This window comes from Clupea harengus, chromosome 6, assembly GCF_900700415.2.
Source record: "Clupea harengus chromosome 6, Ch_v2.0.2, whole genome shotgun sequence".
NCBI lineage: Eukaryota > Metazoa > Chordata > Actinopteri > Clupeiformes > Clupeidae > Clupea > Clupea harengus.
This window is the reverse complement of record NC_045157.1, coordinates 20,005,488-20,016,294: the sequence shown is the minus strand read 5'-3', so window position 1 is coordinate 20,016,294 and position 10,807 is coordinate 20,005,488.

The window sequence follows — 10,807 nt, the reverse complement described above, 5'->3', positions numbered from 1 at the left end:
AGTCTGTGTATAACTTTGTGTGGGTGGAGTCTGTGACTGTAGGTGTGTCTGTGGGGGAGCGTAGAGAGTGGTAGTTTGAAAGCATCACATCCAAATTATTTATCATGTTGAGAAGGCATCATGACTGGCATTACAGCTCTGATGACTGGCCTATTAACGAACATTACATTATGTTTCCGAGAGCATCCAAAACACATTATACAAGCCTTGCTTTCAAATTTCAAATGCTCTTCATCATCAGATTCTATTCATGGTGCATAATAGCCCATTACCAGCTGAAGACACAGAGGAATATGGGGTACAGCATGAGAAACGTACGCTACAGGAACAATTCATCATAGTACAGACTCCTGTCGAACACAAGGGCCCGGTTCATTTCCCAGGTTAGAACAACAATACATTAACCAGACATCTCATAAGAGCCGAATGGCTGAGATTGAGACACGAGACGCAAATGCACAAAGGCCCAAAACGAAAGAGAGGTGGGAAGTGTGTGTGTGTTTGTTGGAGGGGGAGGTTGTGATTGTGCACGATTGATGGGGGAGAAAAACAATCATGTTGCCGAATTAAATATATTTCCCTAATAGTCAAATTTCCTCACGCCGACAATTAGGGCTAGAACGCAATTACTGTGTAGTCATGGGAGTCTACGCGATGGTCGTGGGATTAGGCAGACAATGGAGCCGGATGTGAAATTGAAACGCAGAGCTAAAGTCATAACCTCAGCCGGAGTACGAGGCTTTGAAAAGCAGAAATATTTTTAATCCTTGTGGCAGATGTAATTATCTGATTCTTGCATATGGATCCTTCCCTCTGAAGAGGAGATGCATGATAATAAGTTGGGGAGGATCGCAGTACATTAATATAATAAGCTGGAAAATTGTTTTTCTATGTGGGTGGAGGGAGATTCTGAGCCTTGTAAGTCCAATTTGCTGTATTCATCAAATACCAATTATCATCACTTGCAGTTCAATGAAAAGAAAATGCCTAATTTTTTCCACTACAAAAGGTGATTTTCTGTACCTCCATTTACTTGAAATCTGAGAGTGAAATAGCCCTTCCTTAACAATGTATTGAACATATAGGTGTAGACAGGCATTTACATGGGTATTAAGCTGCCGACTTATTTACAATGTTTTTAAGGTCATATTGAGATTCCAAACATCACTCACTATAGCTATATGCAACACTGGCTTCAATAATGTGTATTTCATGTTTTCCCAAAGTAAAATATGCATAATTAAATTAAATCAAGACAGAACTGTGCCTTCTTACTAAAAAACCTTGAGAGTAAACATTCTAATGAAATTAGGGTGAAAATAAGTCAGACCCTGGCAAAGAAATAAATCATTTAGCTACAAAAACCACAGCATAGCAACAAAAGAAGTGCTTGTGATTTCCATCTGCGGTTTATGGCGTTACATTATTATTTCTCATTGGGAGCACAACACATCAGCTACAGAGGCTTTTTAGTGCTCCTCACCTGGGGGAAAGCTTGCCTCTGCAAGTCAAAGATTCCATTGATCTATTCCATTGCACACAGCCACTGGGCATTTTAATGGCTTTGAGATATGCAGACTAGCGTTAGCAACCAAGCCTTCTGACTGACCCTAATGTGTGTTTGCCTCCATCACTCAATATATGTAGGATTTTACGTTAAATGTCAGTGCGTTCAAGAGGCTATAATCAGTGTTGAATGTGTTATGCTATTCGTTTTATGCCAAATGTGCACATTGTAGTGTCTTTTTTTGTGGTTGATAGAGTACTTGTTAAATTGTCGACTTGGACATTCTAATTCAGGCCTTGGGGATCAATAAAATCAATCTGTCAATGGCTCGCTCATGCTTAGAACTGTTCAGCTTGTCAAAGCATGTTTACATGTCTACAATTTTCATTATTTCAATTTATATTCCATTTATAGCTTCTTTATAATGAACTCAGGGAACCAACAGAGACATTTACAGGCTCTGATTATGGAATATCAATAGAAATAGACCATGACCATATACAATAATACAAACTACTGTAGAAAGATGTATTAGATACACTTTTAACTAACATTGAACTTATGCACTCTGGAAAGGCCACAACACAATATAAACACCGCTATACATTAGCCAATAGGCAGTGTTTCAAAATTATACAAGACTAATTTGGATGATATGGAAGATTGAGAATCGACAAACTGCTATGACAGTAGAATAACCAAGGAAATATACAGCCAGAAGCTGCAATAGGAAAGACTGCACTTGGAGAGCAGGGAGATGAACTCAGTCGAATTAAATATTCTCACTGCATTATCTCCTCAGCCCAAATGGAGCAGGCAACTACACAAAGGTGAATTTCTGCGGAGAGAGCTTAATTCCTCATTAAACGTCTAGCCTAAGGTAGCACAGGGAAGCGGAAATAGACTGGGAGAGGATCAACTGTAGCCACACATGCAGAAACAATTAGAACATCTGAGATGAGAACCTTTTGTCGAATTGTGTCTCTTTAGATCCCCAACTTCTCGTTTTGAGAAGGGCACACAAAGCTGCAGACAACAGGCATGAAGGCCTCCTCCACTTCTCTGCTCCTCATTTCTGCTATAGCCAGTGACATGGGGCTCTGTGAGAGTCTATACACGAGGTCAATCCTGGAGTCTATGAAAAGCACAGCTGCCTGCACCCACCACCCATAATAATGCCAGGAATTGGATTTCTGTCCCAATTATTTCCGACCAATTACCTTCCAGTGCATGTAATGTGTGGATATTGTTACAGGGGCACCACAGTGAAAAATGTAAGTGAAGACTAACCTTTTTCTGTTGGAGAACGAGGAGGAGAAAAGGGCTCCTTTTTAAAACCCTGCTCAAGCTCCCTGAAGGTCACTCCAAAGCGGGAGCCGAGCCTTTTCCACTTCCCTGGGTTTTATAGAAAAAGGTTCATTTTTATACGGCGGTGCCGTGCTTTTTTTTTTTTTAAATAATGTATCGCTCGTCACAAACTAACGATCCGCTCGCTCGGCGCTCTCCCTGAAACTTGGCACACTCAAGGTCAGGCGGAGTGCGGTGTGCCCGCGCTATGCATCGCGGCTCCAGCCCCTCTGGCAACGAGAAACGGTGGGGCCCGTCGCACGGCCCTGACAGCGGGCTACATGAGTAGAGACATCAAAATAAATGAGGTGTTAATCACAATGGATTGAATGGAGTGCCGGACAGATAGATGAGGGAATTAAAGCTGGTGAAGGAGGAGAAAAGAAGGTTGATGTGACCGTGTGTGCGAGTGTGTGAAGATGGATGGAACAGAGAATGAAGCAGGTATAAGGGGAGTGCAGAGGGTTGATTTGACTGTGGGGGGGGGGGCTGTATGTGTTTGTGGACCTATGTGTCTGTATGCATGTTTGCGAGTGTGTGTGTGTGTGTTTGTGTGTGCGTGCATGCATGCGTGTGTGCGTACATGTGTGTGTGTGTGGCCCTGCTGGTCTGGCTGCTGACTGAAGTGGAAGTTACTCAGAGAGGCCAAATATAGTGGCCACTTACCCCAGACCAAACCCATCCAAAGCTCTTTGGACCAACATCAGGACCAAACTCCCCGCCAGCGATCCGGTGTGTGCCTCACTGATTTTGGCTCCTCATTCCAGAACAAGCTCTACAATCAGAGCCAAGTCAGTGGAGTGTCCACAGATGTGACATGAGTGGATGTATGTGCATGTGTGTGTGTGTGTGTGTGTGTCTGTCTGTGTGTCTACAGTATGTCTGTGTTTGTGTAGGAGAGAATGAAAAAGAGAGAGATTCTGTATTCCAGAGGAAGGCTGTGCCTCCGATATCATTAACATTATGTGTGTGATTTGTCTGTAGCTACCCATGGCATCCAGGTCTAGTCACCCTATTGAGAGGCAATTTAAAATGTGAGCTTTCCAGCGATGAGGGAAAATCCATACCACACGTCACATTTACTTGAGATAAATACTCCTACACAACATAGAGCTGCGAAACAAATATCTTGCCAAAGACTAGAAAGCAATCTCGCGGCACTGAGCTGTTCCACCTCTCCATCAGACTCGCAACAAATACTCCAGTAATTCAGTTGAGAGAAGTTCTCTATGTAATTTAAAAGTTTTCAAAATGTGTCGTAACCTCGTAAGTCAGAACACACACATGCACCTCGCATGAGTCTGTGCGTCCTTCTGTCTGTGTGCTTGTTGGTGTCTCTGTGGGAGATTTTAGTATTTGATGTGTTTGCTTTAGCAGGGGCACCCCTTTGACCATGGCTGAGTGATAATGAGTGAGAGTGATCACAGTACTGCCCCCTGCTGGAGGCAAACCACCTGTTCACACCTGGTATCCGCATGCATCTTGGGTGATGCTTACAAGGGGTCAGCTCTAAGTACAGGTGTGAATGCACCCAAGACGTATTGTGGACGTATTGAGATCCGATCTCTTAGACCACATTCTGAGGTGGTCTGGGAGGCGTATTGCCACATTCTTTTAGCAGTGTGTACGCAAATGTGTCCAGTGCCACATTGAAGGACTGCCTGCTCAACTGACGTCCTCTTCCACTGCTAATGAATGACAGCACTGATTAAAAACCTGCTCCTGTGGTGGATGCTGTGTTCCTTGATGGTGCAGCTGTGGTCCAGATACTGAGTCCTGGTACAGCAAAGACCATACTGGACTATGCAGACAGTGTTTTTGTGCCGTATGCAAAATCCCAGCTTGAGAAAACGAGCGTCTTGATATTAGCTAGCTAGCCTGAAAGGCACCGCTTGACAGAAGAGAAGGAGGGGAATCATGAGATGGGTTATTCCAACCACTGCACTGCCAAAGCACTGGAAAGACTTCCTGTGTGTTGATTGTTTGGATCCCTCCCCCAGCAAGTCACTTAGATGGTGGAAAAGAAGATGGCGCTCTGCTCTCCTGCCCAGTGTGACAAATCTCACTCCGTGATCTCATGAGTTAGCAGACACACTCTTGCTTCTGCATGTGTCCGATGCAGTTCAGATGCTGTTCAGAGTTGCAACAGGGTGACTGTTCGTACTGTAGATACTGACATTGTTGTCCGTGGCCATGTTTAGGGAGATCACGCCAGTGGAATGTGGATTGCTCTTGGTACAGGCAATAGCTTCAGATACACTGGGGTTCATGAAGTGGCCAACAAGCTGGATCAAGGTACCTGTGCCGCTATCCCGGTGTTCCACACACTGGAATGGGAACGGGATGTCACACAGTCTCAGCATTTGCTGGAGTGGGAAAGAAAACGGCATGAAAGACATGGAAGGCTTTCCCTGAAGTGGCCGAGGCCTTCACCTCAGCTCATGCCGATTCAAGGTGATGTGAGTGAACTGTCCAAGTCACTGTGCTGATATACGATGGGACGGGTGACAACATGGAGCTGAATGAAGCTAGAAAACAACTCCACTCAGAAAATCCATAGCTCTGGAGAACATCTTATTTTGTGTGTGTGTGTGTGTGTGTGTGTGTGTGTGTGTGTGTGTGTGTGTGTGTGTGTGTGTGTGTGTGTGTGTGTGTGTGTATGTGTGTGTGTCGGGGGGTTCCAGCAGATCTGTGTGATCTATGTGTAATAAGAGTGTTAAAGTAAAACATAATAACCCTTAGTCACCAACATTATGCTGCAAATTAGTGAAAAAATTGACATTTGACAGCCTGAAATTTGTTCACTCTCTGCCTCAGTTCCAGAGGTCAAATCTGAAATGCCTCCATGTCTGAAAATATAATTCATGGTTTATAGAAAAACTGTGGAGTGTTTCATGCTTTAGTCATAAAATACTCAATGCCTTCCATATACAAACTTATCTGCTCCATTAATTCAGTGGACTCCGTTTCAGTTTCTTTCGATGTTGAATCCAAGTCAGATGTAACATGAGCTAGCTAGTTAGAAGAGTGAACAGCGCAGATAAAGATGAGTGTTGTGAAGAGATCGATTTTGAACTGGGAAATATTCATGTTGATTCTCATATGATCGACTACACTGGGCCTGGTGTGTGTGCTTTTTGCCCAGTTTTTTAGTCACTCTTTAAATTTCATTGTTATGTTACTATGCACGGCAGAGTTTGAAAAAATACTAGCAATGTTTTCCATATCATTATGGTTTTTTTGGTGGTCACTCAAGACACGTGTGGAGACACATTCTAATCCAGGTGTGAACTGACATACTTAACAGCTGTCCACTTCGGATTGGATCAGATCACCCAAGACACTTGTTAATGCCAGGTGTGAACCGCTTATTTGATCTGCCCTACTGTACTGTACATGGTCTCTGCCACACACTCTCAAACTCACTCAAACATACTCATGCACACACAGACCAATTGTCAGCAATCAAGCAGCTGTGCCATTAAAAACAAGTGTCTTCACAGGGCTGGAGTGGCCCTCTCTCTAAAAGAGCTTAAATGTCACCGGAGATTGGAGTCCTCCCACGACTCCTCCTGCATCATCCCCTGTCTCATCTCCTCCGTCAAACTGTGCCAGAAAAGTGCATTAGAGGCCCGTATCTTAAAATGGGCGAAACATTTAAATATGAATAAGACTCCTCCAATCTTCTCTCTGACGACGAAGCAGTTGAAGGCCTGTCTCCGCTGTAGTGCAAAACAATGACTCTCACATTTCTCCATGACCAACTAGAGGTCATCCTTCTGTTTTTTTTATCTTTTCTTCCTCCTATCATTTTCTTGTCCAGAAGCTGCCTTTGTCACATGATGTTCTTTTTTGCTTTTGTTGGCTAAGAGAGTGGGGACTTTTCAGTGCTGCGTTTCACTTGGCTGCAATTACAGATATGCTCTCTTTGAATGCCTCTCCCAAATGTGCATCTTTTTAAACAGTACTCTGCTATCGTGGGTGTATAACTAATGTCGCCTGGTGTGTAGGAATCAGTGGGTAGAGAGAATGGTTGGTCACTGTCCAGTGTGCTCCAGGCCTACCTGTTCATTCCCTGCGGCGGCCCCCGCTGGGCTGTCACTCTGAGTTAACTGTGCAGACGTCCTCCTCAGCGAGACTCTTCCTGCTCCTGTGTTACTCTACCAGCGTGAACATCTGCTCTCCAGTCTGGGAATCAGAGAGAGGGAGAGAGAGAGGGAAAGAGAGAGAGAGAATATTCACTGTGATCTGAATGAGAAACAACATAAGCCTTTCCCCGTCTCATTATGCCTTTCAAAACATCTGCTTTCCTCTCCCCTGGTCAACGCGTTTCTTAGTGTCAGACACATATCAAAGTCCTACTCGTAAAGAGCTGTCTTGTCACAGGCTGAGAAAAGGCCTCTCCCTCTCCCTCTCTCTCTCCCTCTCTCTCTCTCTCTCTCTCTCTCTCTCTCTCTCTCTCTCTCTCTCTCTCTCTCTCTCTCTCTCTCTCTCTCTCTCTGTGATATGAGATCAGGGGCCTCTGGGAGGTGGTGAGAGGGAGCTGTGGAACTCTGCGAGGGGTGGATCCCTCTCCTCCTCTAGACTGGGTTCTCAGACCCACAGCCCATGCTGGGACTCTTTCTCCTCCCCTTGTTCTCTGAGCCAAACGTCGCGCTGCACTAGTCTTTGAAGTTAATAAGACAAAACTATCAGTCGCCTCCATTTTAATTAGAAAACGGACAGACTGATTACATTTTTAATTGAAGCTGTCGTTTTCAATTAAGATATGACGTCCTTGAGAGGTCCTCTCTCCTTTTCTTTTTACTCTCCTCGATCTTTTTCATGTATTTATCTCTCTCTCTCTCTCTCTCTCTCTCTCTTTCGATCTGTGGCTCCAAGAGCTCATTCAACCCTAATGGATCTGTCTTCTTGATTCACACACTGCAACCCTCCTCCCCGATCCACAAACTGAGCTGAGGCTGAAAATGGTCATGTGACCACAGGTTTGATATTCCAAATATACATTTGAGTCATGGGTATAGTCTTGAGTATCTGAATATTCCATCTTCCACCCAATAAATGACTCCAATCATTTGGAGAGCAGCAGCAGCATCTTACCGCCCTCTTCAATCCTCACGGAAGTTGAATTTATTTAGCATAAATCTCACCCGACTTATGATGCTAGCGCGTCAGTGGGTGTTGATTAGAGGGTTCACGATTGTGGTGGCTGTGTTTAGACAGAGCCCGTACGTGACCTGCACAGTGGCATTCATAAAAGATGGCAAACAGGGAGGGAAATTTCTCCAAAGAAGAGGGAAATGAGTTACTGTTGCAGACTCGTCCAAGGAGAGCAGTGCCTGCTCTGAATACTTATGGCTCAACCTCACCTCACCATTCCCCATTCTTCTCCTCCTTGACAACGTCCATGTGACTCTCTATTTAATCCCTGCTGTCTGTGTCGTGTTTCTTGGAGATGGACCCTGTGCTCTCAGCTGGAGGAGCTACAGCCATTCTCTCAGCACAATACGCTTTTCTCATTAAGTCTTATCAAAGTTCATCTTGCATCCAAATACAAAGTTCAGCGCCGAGCAATAAAGGGAGGAAGAGAAAGAGAGAGAGAGAGAAAGAGAAGGAGAGACATAGAGAGAGAGAGAAAGAGAAAGAGAGAGATATAGAAAGAGAGAGAGAGAGAGAGAGAGAGAGAGAGAAAACAAGAACCCATAATGTAGCCGAGGCTGAAAAGAGATTGGTTTAATGATGGAGGTACATTCTGTGCATTCACAAGGCACGTTGAATACATTCCATTATTGGTTTTGGCAAATATTCTGTTCGGCTCAAATTGGATTTGAGGGGCTGATAAGCCTAGCTCCTTGTGCTCCAGTGATTGGGTGCAGGGTTGAGGGTTTCAAGGGGTTGAAAATTATGGAGGGGATAAATTAGTTGCTGGAAATTATGTGGCAGCCCAATTAATCAAAATCCTACCCTGTCAACCTCCTGCTATACCACAACCACCTCATTGTGCCTTTTTAACGTGCTTAAGATTCTTTTGCACAACACTCCACTGCCTTGGGGATCACAGTTATTCACGTTATTTTGCACGTTACAAAAAGACACAGAAAGACATATAAGTTCAATTCGGAGTCCAAATAATGAATATTTCATACTGGCAACCTTGGAAGAGTGTTGAGGTTCATCCCAACACTATTTTCAAAACCATTTTGACCTAGTAAACTCTGTCCTTCACCATTCTGCACAGTGATAATCAGCCCTCACCCAGCCTATTTTACATACCTGCCTTGGTGCCTAGCTCTCCTCTTTCCTTTTGGTTCATTCTATGTTAGACACACACATAAACACACACACACACTGACAGAAAACCTCTTTCTCTCTCACACACACACACAGAGAAAGAGAGACAGAAAACCTCACACACACACATCAACTAAATTGCCAGCATCCTCATTACCATTGAAATGTAAAACACTCTAATTGACTACTGATTGCCACTTTCATACACTCTTCCTTCAGACGCACATTCTGAGAAGGAGCACCTCCAGAATAAATGAACCATTACTGGGGAAAACCTTCGTTTCAAGGAGACGATACTTATCTTCCATTCCTTGAGTAATTGCCTCTATTGTTACCAGTCATTATCAGCGAGCTAGATATATATTTTTTTACCCAACTAATCTGAGTCCCACTACACCTCCCCTCAAATGCACAGTATTTCTGCTTGCCTGTTTTTTTTTATCTCGAGTTATTTAAATTTCACCTCAGCACTCTCAGATAAATGTTGGTAAAAATCAGTGAAGTCAGTTATCTTAAGCTTGTCTTAAACTACAAACCTGACGTCTGCATTTAATCAAGACAGATCACAGTGCTCCAGGGTTTAATCTGTCCCGCTTTAAAAGTTTGTTACGACACATTTCACACACCTGGAACTCAAGGCTGGCATCCTCACTTTCATTCATTCTCGCTCACACGGGAACATGGCGGCCACATGGACCGATGATTGGGCGCTCCATCCGAAACGGACAGTGGTCGTGCCACCAAAGGCAAGTGTGCCATCTGTGTTTGCTTGCACGCGTGTTACAATGACAAGGCTCATCCACGTGTATTCTCTATGCCAGCGTACTACAGTTAACATGCACAAGTGAGTATTCATGCCATCAGAATGCAGGCTAAATGGTTAAGTAAAAGCGCCGGGTCATTGGGATGCGGCCTGCAGCCGACACACACACACACACACACTTTAATTGGTTCGTGGCCCTTTTGCCTCGCTTGAATGAAAAGTCATTTAGAGACATTCGTTTTCAAAGAGGATTGTAATTGTCATCCCCCCTTTCCGATCGCTGCTGGCTGAGAAATTGCATTCCTGTTTGCCATACAATGCAGGGTCTGTGTCGGACGGAGGTGAAAAAATATCACGTGCATTACCATGACAATGGGAGCTAATTCCACTGTCAGTGGCCGCGGAATCCTTCCTTCGCTTTCACCTTATCAGGGAGGCAGCACAGCAGCTACGGGCGGCCACTGTGTCATTGGCCCACTGCTGGAGCTTGGGCTTCCACTCACTCAAACCCACACACACTCTCTCTCTCGCTACTTCTCACTCTCTCTTTTGTGGTATATCTGTCTCTTGCTGACCCTCTCCCTTTTTTTGGTCTGTCTCTTTCTTGCAGTTTCCCCCTTTTGCTCCCCCCCCCCTCTCTCTCACACACACACATTATCACAAGCAAGCTTGATTAAGGCTGAAATGGAGTCAGGAAATCTTACTGCCAAATTCCCTGGCGTATGGAGGAAAATCTGCCTGGTAGAATGCCGGCCCATATCCTGGCTTGGCACTGTGGTTCTGACTCTGGCACTTCATCCCCCTACCCCCTTCCTGGTGCTCTCGCACTCAGAGTGGGATAACACACAAAAGATGATAAATAACTCATCAAAAGAAGTTCATTAGTGCAATTGCTCTGG